Raw genomic sequence first — 14,308 nt, forward strand, 5'->3', positions numbered from 1 at the left:
ACAACAACGTGATGTAAAATCATGGTAAAATACTGTATAATAGAAAATGGAAATTAAAACGGCAATATAGGATAATATAGCATAATATAAACTCAATTTGAATAACAGAGTTGATTTATAGTGACATTTCTAGATTGTGCTTGTATCGGTGTAAATTCGTTGCCACTTCTGCTCATTAGATTTAAAATAGAAAGCAATGCTACGACGTTTTGAGAAACCATCATTGTTTTGTTTTTGTCAGCATGTACTGGTAGGTAAAAACCTCACTACACGAGGTCAATCCATACTTCCGTCTCACGAAATGCATTTTGGGTAATGAAAGCCAACTTTTTTACAACCCACCCACGAAGTATGTGCAGCGGAAACGGTGCACGAATTTCATATACGGTATATATACGGTATATTTATACGGTATATTTTGGGTTGGCAGCAGAAACGGGCCCATAGACATGCTTTGGGGTTTGCGCATGGCCAGGTCAGACTTTACAAATTCCCATTCTTTCAGGTAAACTATTAAGCTTCCGTGTAATACTGTTTCATAATGCTTCCATCCTCTTAAATATAACTGCCTAAAGGTGCGGTGTGAAAAGAAGTATATTGAAATACAACATAAACATAAATACCCTCAACATGTACAGTATTCCAGGATTATAATTTAAACTAAAACCTGTTGTGTACAGTAGTAACACTGTTGATAAGGAAGGGTGTGTAGAAATCGATGACCTCGAATTGGACGACCCCAACGACCCCTATAGCAAAGCCTAGGCCTAAGTGTGGTATAACATCCCGAAGCCGAACATAGCCAAAGATCTATAAACCATACCTTATATAATACTCGCAAGCAAGCAATTGATTGGAAAAATACAGAGAAATATTGCCATTTGATACTAAATGTGTCGACACAAACAAACGAACAGATATGGAACGCCATGAGTGCATCATTAAAACTGCATTCGACTCTATTACTTACATCTCGTCTTCTTATAACGAACACTATAGGCCTACCAAGCAGCGACGTGTTGCGAACATGTGCATGGGGAGGGCCATAAGAAAGCTTTACATTTCACACATGCATTGTATACGGTCAAACCTTACCCGCCGCTGAAAAAGGGGCCGTTTTGACCTTGTTTACCAACCATGTACAGTATATGGTATGGTTTAAAGATCTTTGGCTGTGTTCGGCTTCGGGATGTTATACCACACTTAGGCCTAGGCTAGGCTAATAGGGGTCGTCGGTTTCATGTTATGGGTTGTCCAATCTAGGTCATCCAATTCGAGGTCGCCCGGGTCGTTGGGGTCGTCCAATTCGAGGTCATCGCTTTCTACACACCCTGATAAGGAATGTAGGTCAGTGAATGTCCATTTCTTGAGGAAGAAACTCAATTTCTATAACATTTCAACACCTGTATGTTTTAACTATTGTATCACCTATACACATGTATATGGGTATGTTCAGACTTATGGCGTTATGTAAGCGGCGTATATATTTTTGTGTCTGAACTTGGCCACGGAGTTAGGGAGCTGTTGCGTCGTGCTGGTGGCGTTAATAACCCTAGAGAGGGTGGATTTAATAATGCTAATCCAGTGATGCATCAGTGATTTTAACTATAACCAATGAAAAGACACGACCACGGTTAGCATGCCAACAGCATACCTGTACAGCGAGATCAACTATCAGGTTTTCAATTTTAAAGAACAGTACAGTTTGCGTTCAGCGTTCATAAATTAAATACATTACTCAGATAATTGTCCATGTACTAATTAGGTTATAATGCATTATTATTATTGGAGTGGAATTGTGGCTTGGTGGTTATGATGCTTGGCTCCAATAAAAAAAAAAAAAATTATTATTGTGTCTCCGTCTCCTTTGTTTATCATGCTGTACAAAGTACATGCCAGCTCCTTTGTTTCTGGGCTTGGCTATTATAGGTCTGTCAGCCTACCTGACAGGTTCTCCTTCATACTATTACTCACATATTGCTATGCTTAGTTTATGGAACCGTTCTCGTATTTCCTCAACTCTTGTTAATACTATGAAAAATTTAAATATTATGGCCTGTTTCTAGGGGTTGTCATGCTGAGAAAGGTATGCATAAGCAAATTCCTAAAATCAAGAATAGAACGAAGCACACTGTTTCTACCTTTTCTTGTGGTGTTAAGAGCAGTAACCTGGAATTTTTTCACCTCATCTCGGGCTTCTGACTCCTGCTTTGCGCTATGGAATGAAATACTCGCTCTCTAAAACGCAAATCTCATCATTTGTGTGACTTCATCATTGAACACAAGGTTGATATAATGATTGATTTACTGGTGATGAACGTGATAACTTTGCTGTGGGAATTACATCACTAAAATTCTGCCACATTGTACAACTCACAGTTTACCACATTCTTTTAGAGGAGGCGGAGTTATTTTACTTATTAAATCTGGTTTTAATGTTTTTATCTCTATGATACTACTTCCTTCAAAGCGCTTGAATACATCAATCTAGTGTCTTAACACCTGTATCTAGCACAGCTTTAAGAGTCTTTATAGTTTATCGCCCTCCTTTTGCAAAGAACAAACTTACTGTAAATCTTCTAATAGTAACCCACCCTCTAATAGTAACCCCCCTTATACTAACCCACCTTGTAAGTCAATCTATATATAATAACCCACTACTCTAATAGTAACCCATGGTGGTCACAAACACTATTGACAAAATGACACTAAAATCAAGCAATTTTATTCCTTAAAATAGGCATGATTGAAAATGATAGCATATAGTTAGCCTAAGCTATAGTTTGAATCTAGTAAAAAGGTGTGACAAGTAATAGTGAAGTCAATATTTTTTAAGAAGACTGAGAAATGTGTTTATTATGTATTTTTTATTTTTCTTTTCATTATGAAGACTGGTCGTTTATGGTCCAGTCGTATTTTGAAAATAAGGAGATAATACATGTGTTGATCTCGGGAGTGGGGGAGGACTGAATGTTTTTTAGTTTATAAAATAAAGTTAGAGTTCAACCAAATTTGTTTATTCGTACTGTTTTATTATTTTTTTATAAATTTCTGACCGGAAAAGTTGGGGGGTGGGTTACTATTTTCTGGTGCCTAATTTAAGATTAGTAATAGTAACCCACTACTCTAATAGTAACCCCCCTTTTAATAGTAACTAAAAAATAATCAAAGAATAATAACCCAGGGTTACAATTAGAAGATTTACGGTAGTCCTTATGTATATGTTCTTTGATGATTTTTCATTTTTACTTGAGCAGGTCTCTCTGCAATGATAATGTGGAATTACTAACTTGGCAGTGATTTTAATTTCCATGTGAATGATGATGGTGATACTCATGCTAATACATTTCTTGATTTTTTACATAGAAATGCGTACTAATGTTGATGGTAACATCTCTCGCCTGCTTTGACGACTTGCCATCTGATCATATGGCTTAAACTGCTTTGGTAAACCTGAGTTGTCCACCTTCTATTGTTGTGCAGACATCAGCACAAGCTTTAGGAAATCAATCGCGTTGAGTTCTGTGATGATATTCGTTCATCTTCACTGTTACCCAATCCTTTAGACTAAACACCCTAGTCCAAAAAAACAATTCTCTTCTTGACAAGCATTCGCTGGTGGTTGACCATAAAATCAACTTCGGAGTGAGAAACGTCTAAAGCGTATTGCAGAGAGAAAGTGGAAGAAGTCAAACAGCAGTACTGATAAACAATCTCATCATAGCTCCTGTTGTGACTACTCATTACACCTTACAGAAGCAAAAAAAAACAGTATCACACTATACTCATTTTCAGGTAGCGTAAACCTTTTTAATGTAGTCAACAAACTTACAGATCCAGGTCATGGTCAAGTTTTGCCTTTATATGCTGAACCTGAGGCCCTCACTGAAGAATTTGCTGACTATTTCCGAGATAAAATTCAGAAGGGCAACAATCTTAGTGTGCTGATTTTTCCTCCGGAACCTGCAGTGCAACCACTAGCTACTTCAAGAGGTAAATTTCCATCACACTTAAAGGGGGTTCCGGGTTTAAAATGAATAGTAAAAAATGTAAAATATATTTGTTTGTCTCTTGAACGGTAAAAGTTTCAATTTATATAAGCGCCCAGTGAAGCAGAACGAAGGCTGTGAAATAAGGCCAGATTACAAGTGCAGCTACGGCGATATGACACTGTGTTACAGAATAGGAAATTCGTGAAATGGTCAATCTTCCGACGACTCGTTATCAATAACCATATCAATTACTTTTGTAAAATTATACTTTTCTGATGTAATTTTAGTCGGTCTTCCCATTTATAAAGTCAATTTTCTATGAAAATTCATCAAAACAGTGAAAAATTAGATATGTTTGCACTTTACGTTTGCCGATTTTCGCACTGACTTAGGGAAAGCCTTCAAAATCAATGAAGCGTAACATATACATTCCTGCTGAGCGAGCGAGGAGAGCGAAACGACGATACACGTGCTCTACCTGCCCGTGCCTGGCATCGTCACGTGATAAGCAGATACAGTATACAATAACAAACTGGTCGGGTCGAGTATACCCCGTCTATAATTACAACATTAACGATGTACAGTATGTGATTGAAGGTCGACTCGACCTACCGGAATGGTATAGATATTATAGCTCGAATGAGAGAGTTGGAATATTTGTAAACATATAAGTATTGCTAATTTTAAGAAGTGTAGCCTAGTAAAAGGCCTGGTAGTATCAATTCGCATAGGGTCTACTACGCTAGCTAGCTCAATTTTTAACTGGGCCGGATCGGCTAGGTCTCCTTCCTACAACCTGGTCTACTTGCTTGATGCAGTAGTATCCGCTTTTTTTGGAGAGTAAACTAGGCTTTTTTAGGCCTACGTAGACGATCGGGACACCATACGTGCGGACGGCGATATTTACAGCCGATTTTGTAGTATGTTTTAGGTTTAGATTGTTTAGGAGTTTGGTTGATAGGATGGGTTTGGAACCCACTGTGTTTTGTTATTTATGGGCCAATCGTTTAGTAGTAGGCTATCTAGGCCCATGATGGGCCCCAATGTTTTAACGTTTTAATCCATAGTCAGAATGGCTCTCACCCATGAAAAAAAATGATTTAGGCTAGGCCTAGCCTAGTACGTGAAGCCGATAATACAATCTACTATTCGACGTATAAAAATAGTATATTTATGACTCCGTAATCTGTACTAAATTTTGTATTTCATTAAATGTCAAATAAATATATGCTACTACTGTTATTATTACACTTTAGGCCTAGCTTAGAAAATCTACAAAAAATGTATTTCACAATGATCGGGTGGTTGTCGTTTGACAGAGGAGAGAGATGTAAATTTAGTTGACAAACACAACGTACATGACGTCGCGAGTTTGGAATCCACTGATGACGTGATTTTGTGAATATCTCATGAATATTAATGAGCTTCCCTAAGCTGCTGAAAAACAGACTGACTTTCCATGAATTTACCCTAAAATGTATATGAAATTTAATTTTTTTAATTTCTCATTATTATTTCTTCATTCTGACATGTCTATATTGTTATATTTGTTATTTAATAAATAAACGATATTTAAAAGCAATTTTAAACCCAGAATCCCCCTTTAAAGCATGCCATCGACATCACTCCTATAATTAAACAAGGCCATATGCATGGCTGAAGTTGTGTGCGCAAATTTGAGTTAGTGTTTACCGACCGACATGGTGTAGCGTTGCACGCGAAATAAAATCCTAAGCTGGATCACAATATACTTGCTAACTACCGACCTATATCAAACATTTCCTTCCTTTCCAAGGTGCTTGAAAGAATTGCATGCATACAGCTTTAGAATTACCTTGCAGAATATAAACTTCTCGGAAACTTTCAGTCTGCATACAGGGTCAACCACAGTACTGAAACAACACTAGTTCGTGTGCACAATAATTTGATTAGGGCCATTGACATGGGTCACGAAGTACTTTTAGTTCTATTGGAGTATTCTGCTGCTTTTGATACTAGTACAGGAAAACTATGAAATATGGTTGAAAATATTTATTTCACCACAATGCATTTCTATAAGGTCCCTATATAAACATACCTGTACTAAAAGTCTAGAATAATCCAGGTAAGGGAAATAGGGATTTTTTAAACAAAATGGCCACCAATGAAAGTGAAAATGCCTAAAACAAGACAAAATAACATATTGAACGATAGATATAATTACCACTTTATAACGTTTTTGCATTTGCTTTATAAATTTATTTCCAGTTTGGAAGATCTCAAAGTGCCATTAATTAGAAAATGGCCACAAAAAAACATATCTTTAAGTATCTATATCCCTACGTTATATTATAGAAAATTCAGTACTATGCTTAATGCATACGTCTACGGTAATAAATCAGTTCATTTACATTTGTACTGTCATAACAATATACTTCAACAATGGTAACGCCAGCGAGGAGGGCTATAGGTAGGGGGATCATATGGGGAACGGTAAGGTGATCATCTTTTCACCAAATTTTCTGTTAGAATAAATGTAAATATGTATATTTCCAACAATTTGATACCAAATTTAAGTTTCTACGACCAGTACTTACAGAGATATGAAGATGCCCTGGTATGTGGGTCAAAGGTCAGAAAGGGCATTTCTGATCATTTTTGACTAAAATGCCCCATTAGACTGAATATGAATGCATGCCTTATGAACATTTTGAGACCAACATTGACTTGCTGCGACCAGTGGTTGCCGAGATACAAGTAGTATATTTGTTCATATAACCCTTGACCCTGACTCTTTGACCTTTTGTAACATTTTTCAAAATGTGTAACAAATAACAAAATCTATATTTCGAACAGTTTAAGACCAAATTCAAGTGTCTACGACCAGTAGTTCCGGAGATACATACATGCCCTGGATTGTGGGTCAAAGGTCAGAAATGGCATTTCCGGTCATTTCCCATTAGACTGAATATAAATGTATACTTTCTGATCAATTTGAGACCAAAATTACCTGGCTGTGACCAGTGGTTGTCGAGATTTAAGGACCTATTGGTGTTTGGTATTATAACCTTTCACCCTGACCTTTTGACCTTTCGCCACATTTTCCAAAATGTGTAACCAATCCAAAAATGATTGTTTGATCATCCTAAAGCAATTTCTGAAGTCAAATTCTCTGGACCTCAAAGTGCATACGAAAGTTGATCTAGCTACTAGAGTAATAAGGTAGAACAATTATTTATTTTTTGAGGCTAAAATGGAAGAACCTCCTCCAGCCGAAGCAGCAGTTGCTGTGGATCAAGCGGGAGGTAATGCTGGGGCACCAGTCGCCACGCAACGTGCATTACCTTTAGCGGCATTTACGCTCAAGCTACCGCCATTTTGGGCTAACGATCCCGCGATATGGTTTGCCCAAGTAGAAGCGCAGTTTGCAACTCGCAATATTACCACGGAAGCTACCAAATTTGCCTATATCGTGGCGTCGTTGCAGCCTTTGATCGTCCAGGAGGTACGTGATCTGCTTTTAGCTCCTCCTGCTGAGGGTCCATACAGCAAGTTAAAGGAAGAGTTAATTAAGCGGACCTCTGATTCGGAGAAGAAACGGTTACACCAACTGCTAACTACGGAGGAATTGGGTGACCAACCAACTATTGCGCAAAATGTATCAGTTGTTAGGCAGCCGCACATTAGAGGATTTGATCTTGAAACAGTTGTTCATTCAGCGTTTTTCCAATAACGTGCAACTGATTTTAGCGGCAACAGGCGGAAACGTTACCGTCGCTCAGATAGCGGAATTAGCCGACAGAATTTTAGAGGTGTCTCACAGCCCACCCAGAGTAGTCGCAATCTCTAACCCGATAGGTGCTAACACCGACCGAAACGAAATTCAAACGCTACGGGCTGAAATTAACAAGTTGACCGCAATGGTATCATCCTTGGCAAACGATCAACATCGAGATAAGAGCAGAAGCAGAAGCCGAAATCGGAACCGTTCTTCTAGTGCTAAATGAACACAAACCAATGAAAATTACTCAGAGCAGTGCTGGTATCCCACCCGGTTTGGCAAGGCAACACGTAGATGCAGGTCGCCATGCAATTTCTCAACTTCGGAAACTCCAAAGCCGGCGAATAACTGCGACGAATTCGTGCGGCACCGTTTCTGATAGTCGCTTATTTCACAATTATGATAGAGATACTGGACTAAAGTTTTTAGTAGATACGGGAGCCGAGATAAGCGTCCTTCCTGCAACAAAACAAGACCGTCAACTGCGAAAAAGTGATTTTGTTTTGCAAGCAGTTAACAACTCTCAAATCAGCACCTATGGTGAACATTCTTTAACACTTGATTTTGGTTTTAGGCGGACATGCAGATGGGTGTTTACTATAGCCGATGTTCCTTCAGCAATTATCGGCGCAGACTTTCTGCAACATTTTCCCAAAATCACACGTCCGAGTTTCAAAGAGGCCAAATTAAAGCATGATGTCACTCATCGTATAACTACCAAAGGTCCATCGATCGCTGCCCGACCTCGGAGATTGGCTCCACAGAAACTTAAAATCGCAAGAGCCGAGTTCGACCATATGCTTCAGCTGGGCATTTTTCAACCGTCAAAAAGTTGCTGGTCATCGCTGCTTCACATGGTTGCGAAGCAAACAGAAGGTGATTGGAGACCATGTGGAGACTACAGAGCCCTCAATAATGCTACAGTTCCGGATAGATATTCAATCCCTCATATTCACAATTTCACAGCTACACTTCAGGGAAAGTGTTCTCCAAGATTGACCAGATTCCAGTTGCACCAGAAGATGTGCCGAAAACTGCAATAACGACACCATTTGGGATGTTCGAATTTTTAAGAATGCCGTTTGGACTTCGAAACGCAGCACAGACATTCCAGCGGTTCATCAATAAAGTTCTACGTGGTTTAGATTTTGTATACGCATACAACGACGATCTTCTCATAGCCAGCAGTGACGAACAAGAATACGAAATTCACCTCAAGTTGTTGTTTGACCGTCTTGAAGAATTTGGTAATGTAGTTAATCCTGTCAAATGTGAATGGGGAGTTTCGTCTTTGACATTTCTGGGACATCATATCGACGACATGGGTATCTGACCACTACGTTCCAAGATAGAAGCTATCGAAACATTTCCGGTACCCGACACAGTCCGTAAACTGCGTGAATTCTTAGGATTAATCAACTTCTACATGCATTTTATTCCTCGATGTTCAGATTTAGTTCATTCGTTGACTGATTTACTGGCAGGGAAACCTCGAAAATAAATTACATTACCACCGACAGCGATAACGGCCTTTGAGGCTGTTAAGGTAGTACTTGCAGAGGCAACTTATCTGGAGTATCCCGATTCATCTGCCAAATTATGTTTAATGGTTGATGCATCTAACTTTGCGGTTGGTGGTGTGCTACAACAGATGGTAAAAGACATCTGGCATCCTATCGCATTCTTCTCGCGCAGAATGAATCCTGCTGAAACAAGGTACAGCACATTCGGACGAGAACTGTTAGCCGCTTACCTTGCTATCCAGCATTTTCGTCATTTGCTGGAAGCAAGGGAATTTTTCATCCTCACAGATCACAAACCGCTCACATTTGCACTGAAAGCCAGCTCGAACCGCTACTCACCTCGAGAGATTCGTCACCTGGATTACATCTCACAATTTACCACCGATGTCCGACACGTTAAGGGTTCTCAAAACGAAGTTGCAGACGCATTATCTTGCATCAATCTTAACACCTTTAACACACCTGTCCTTACTGCGAAGTCGTCAGATGTCATTGACTTCACCTTCATGGCCGAGCGCAGCAGAAGAATGATGAGGAGTTACTTTGTCATTTGCAAGAGTCGACTTTTGATTTGCATGACGCACCAATAGCCACCAGTGATGGAACTATCGTATGTGACATAAGTACGGGCACTCCTCGACCTTTCGCAGGGCCGTGTTCGATTCGTTACATTCACTATAGCATTCTGGTATTAGGGCTACATTGAAGTTAGTGAGTACGCGATACGTTTGGCCTAGCATGAATCAAGACGTACGTAACTGGGCGAAGTGTTGTGTTCAGTGTCAGAAGGCAAAAGTACATCGACACACTATTACACCGTTGGGAACTTTCGCCATGCCAGACGCGCGTTTCGATCATGTCCACATCGACCTTGTTGGTCCGCTTCCACCGTCTGATGGCAACAGCTACCTATTGACATGCATTGACTGTTTTACAAGATGGGCAGAAGCCATACCTATTCCCGATATTTCAGCAGCAACTGTCGCTAAAGCTTTCGTTTGTAAATGGGTGTCCATGTTTGGGGCACCATGTTTGGGGCACCATCAACCATTACTACCGATCGTGGCAGCCAGTTTGAATCATCGCTGTTTAATGCGTTAGTGAACTTACTGGGAACGAAACGCGTACACACTACATCATACCACCCAATAGCCAATGTATTAGTAGAAAGGTTCCATCGCCAACTTAAAGTTTGCGCTCAAGGCCCTCGATGACTCTCAGCTATGGTCAGACGCTTTACCGCTAGTACTTCTTGGTCTTCGCACGGTGGTCAAGGAAGACTTGGGGCTATCGTCGGCAGAATTAGTTTTCGGCACCGTGTTACGTTTTCCAGGGCAGTTTGTTATGCCTTCTTCCACTAATGCTGACTTGGACCCTAGTAACTATGTTCATCGACTGCAGCGCATTATGCAGAACATACGTCCAACACCGACGCGACACAATTCTCGTAAGGTACACATCCATACAGATTTAGATAAGTGTACACACGTTTTCATTCGCTGTGATAAAGTCCGCAAGCCTCTACAGTGCCCTTACAATGGCCCGTTTAAAGTTGTTAGCAGAAGCGACAAATTTTTCGTTGTACAGCTCGCAGGAAAACAGGACACAGTAAGTCTCGATAGACTGAAACCGGCTTACTTAGATACGGATCAAACTAATTCTACGGTCAGAGACGCACATTGCAAGTGCACCGCCACCCCGCAAAACTTGCTCTGGACGACATGTACATTGGCCACAAAAATTCAATGAGCATGATTGTACCTGAACACTTTTTACTTACTTTATGAACTTATTTTTCTATCGCTCTCACCTAGCGGCAAAGAGCTAGGGGGAGCTATGTAGGAACTTCACACACATATTTGCGTGTGTGCGCTCAGCGCGTAGAAGTTATGCAAATTGCTGCTGTTGTAAATATAGCGAAGCGAGCGAGCGATCTCTCTCTGCGTCAAGTTTTCAACGAGAAGACATTGACATTTTTATGAGCAAATCATTAGCGAGTTTTTACTAGTTTTACGATAATTAGTTGTTCTAATTATTAGCACTATTACAATTCGATATTAGCGTTATAACTTTTCTTCATATTTTATTATGTGTTACTGTATGTTATCGTGTTTCAATTATTGTACCGTTGTATATATATCGTCCTGAACTGGCCTAGGCTTTACACTGCGCACGTACTACGCGCTTTGTGTGGATATTGTGACTGCTACACTCTGTGCATAGTTTATTTACTTCGAGCCTAGGATACTTCCAGCTTTGGACTTCGTTTGACTGCTACAGTACTCCATTACCGTATTCTAAATAGGGTAAGTAAGACCGAATTACTTATTTTCCTAAACATATATCAGGAAAACAATAATAAATATAATCTCTTCATAATTATTTTGTTTCTCCAATCTTGTCTACATAGGGGGCCTGTTGCTGCTGCAACTGCTTAAAATATGATATAAAATATTTTTTATACCATATTTTTTAGTACCCCATTTCTGCTAACAATACTTCTTGGGTGGTCGTGAGAAAATTCATCCTTCTAACCCAAACTGCCATTCGTGAGCCGGAAGTCCAGTGGCGGATCTAGGATCTGACGAGGGGAGGCTCCGAAATAAAAAAAAAATAGATGCTTACACACTGTTTAATAGGCTAGAGAAACTGTTTCTATCACACTTAATAACAAATATTACATAATGTAAATTTAAATAAATACTGTACGGATCTTTTTCGACGAACTAATAATAAACTTTGATCGAAAAACCTTCAAACAAAATGAACATTTGGTAATGCGGTACTCCGAAAATGCCTTGATAGTGCATGTGTTGTGTACCGTGTTTTGGTGGTCTGTTAACCTCAGAGATATATACCCTACAGCCGGGTGAATAACTCAATGTAATTTGGTATACAATGATTGCAGTAATCGCGGTGTCTATAACACAAATAAAAAAACGCCAAATACGCCACATACTTTTTTTGGCCGTCCCGTGTACATACAAGACATTTTATGTTTATTTTATGCCTATAAAATAATAAAAGAACACCATGTTTCTCGTTTATTTTTATCGTTTATACTGCATACTATAATATTATACATAAAACCTTCATGCGCAAGAAAAAAGTTCCCGATATTACACTCCACTCAGGGGTGTAAATATACCAGGTCCATGCTAACGCTTGCACACACAGACCAGGGCGGCGGAAATTAACTGCAATGGAAAATGGTGTATTTTTGGAGAGTGATGACGTCAGTATTCACATGAGGAGCGAGCTAGACAACGTGTGACGCTGGTAGTTTTAGGAGTGCATGTGTACTGTTTTGAAAATAACTCAGTTGTGGGTATTTTCCGAAGATTTTAAATCGCGTTTTCTTTTTAAACTCTTGAATTCATAATAGTAATTGAACTCTTAGCTCTTTCAATGTGTAGGCCTATTTACACAACTATTAATGCTAACCCTAGCTCTAGTAGGGCCTAGCTAGGCCTAACTCTTCTTAATTAAAAGATTAATCCACGTCTAGCGACGGTCAATCGCGGGTAGGTTGCATCTTTTTTTTTTTTTTTTTGAGAATTAAAAATTCACCCCCCCGTCCCATAGATCCGCCACTGACAAGTCTATTCTGTACTCCTGCTTTATTTTTTTAGAAATGTCTTTATAAATGTGGTTGTACCTTTATTACCTTTTAGTCGGCTGGACATTTTAGAGTGTACGTGTACTTTGTATAAGTTCACTCAATTTGAAAAGTCACTATGTGTCTGTGTGGGTGTGTTGGAGTTGCATGTACATCAAATTAGACTTAGATTTCAAGTATCTAGAGGTGTGAATAAGATGTGGGATTAAGGTATTACACTGTAAAATTACTAACCGTCTAAATATATTTAATACTGACCTAGAAAACATCAATGTTTTAGAAAGGTCACATTCACTTAGCAAATGTAACATTAAGTCACAGATCTTCTTTATGGAAAGTGTTGAAAAGTAAGACACATAATTACGCGAGTACGCGTATTTGAAATTTCAAAATGCGCACAATTAATTTCTAATCATATCGCATACAGTGTAATCCGTAAATACTGATGCTCTATGACACAAAATGGGTACAATTCAGCACTGTAAACATATTTATTTCATGACATAGGATGGCATAATAATTGTCGGTGTTTATATTTTAACGTATGTGCATGTTGCGTTTGCGTGTTTTGTGTTAACATAACATTTCATAAATTTGTCAACATATGGACATTTATATGAAGCTGGCTAGCTAGTACATAGATGCCCACACTAAAAAAACAAATCAACAATCCCTTCCCACATGTGGTTTTTGGCCTTTCACGCATCAGTGAAAGGCCAAGCATAGCATACTTATATCACGATGTTAAATTCTATGTGAACGCTCTTCCTGTTAACGTGATATTCAATATCACGATACGAGAGCACGTATAAAGAAATGTGAACATGGCTATTGTAGGCCTTCTTTGATGTTAATTAACCAATTAATTAGTATTTCCTGTCACCCATTGGTGTTTGTTGTTTTTTGTATAATTTGATCACTTGATCTTGAAAATGTTCCATGATGGTTCCGAAACGTCGACCTTTTTTGTTTTTGTCATTAAATGTTATTTTAAAGCTATATAGTAAAAGCGTCTATTAATTCGATCACCTAATAATAAAGAAAATAAAGAGATCGTACAATCACAAGGAGTTATCCGCTACTAAGTGGATAACTAATAACATTAAACATCCTCACAATATTTCTAATCTTAAAACCCGAACAGACACTAATTAATAGCCTCTCTTTAGCCAGCATATATCGGCCTAAAAGTGGGAAGAATCATCCCATCACACCTGGGGTGAATCGACCCGGATTCAACTAGTTATAATAATTTAGGCCTATTAAGAAACATATGTATTTGGTGTTTGGAAAAAATGGTGCTGAAGATTATATTTGGAAGGATTGGCGAGCATGAGTGGGAATTTGGCCAAAATACAATAGATTATTGATCGTGAGATTGAATTCAAAGCTTGCCACATTGCTTGTATATTTA

At 38.9% G+C, this 14,308-nt stretch overlaps 1 protein-coding gene across 6 annotated transcripts in view; it reads right to left on the reverse strand.

The window, feature by feature from the left end:
* Positions 1 to 14,308, reverse strand: part of LOC140040715 (stAR-related lipid transfer protein 3-like) — a 147,014-nt gene that overhangs the window by 36,704 nt on the left and 96,002 nt on the right. The gene's annotated exons all lie outside the window — the stretch shown is intronic.

Source organism: Antedon mediterranea, chromosome 2, assembly GCF_964355755.1.
Source record: "Antedon mediterranea chromosome 2, ecAntMedi1.1, whole genome shotgun sequence".
NCBI lineage: Eukaryota > Metazoa > Echinodermata > Crinoidea > Comatulida > Antedonidae > Antedon > Antedon mediterranea.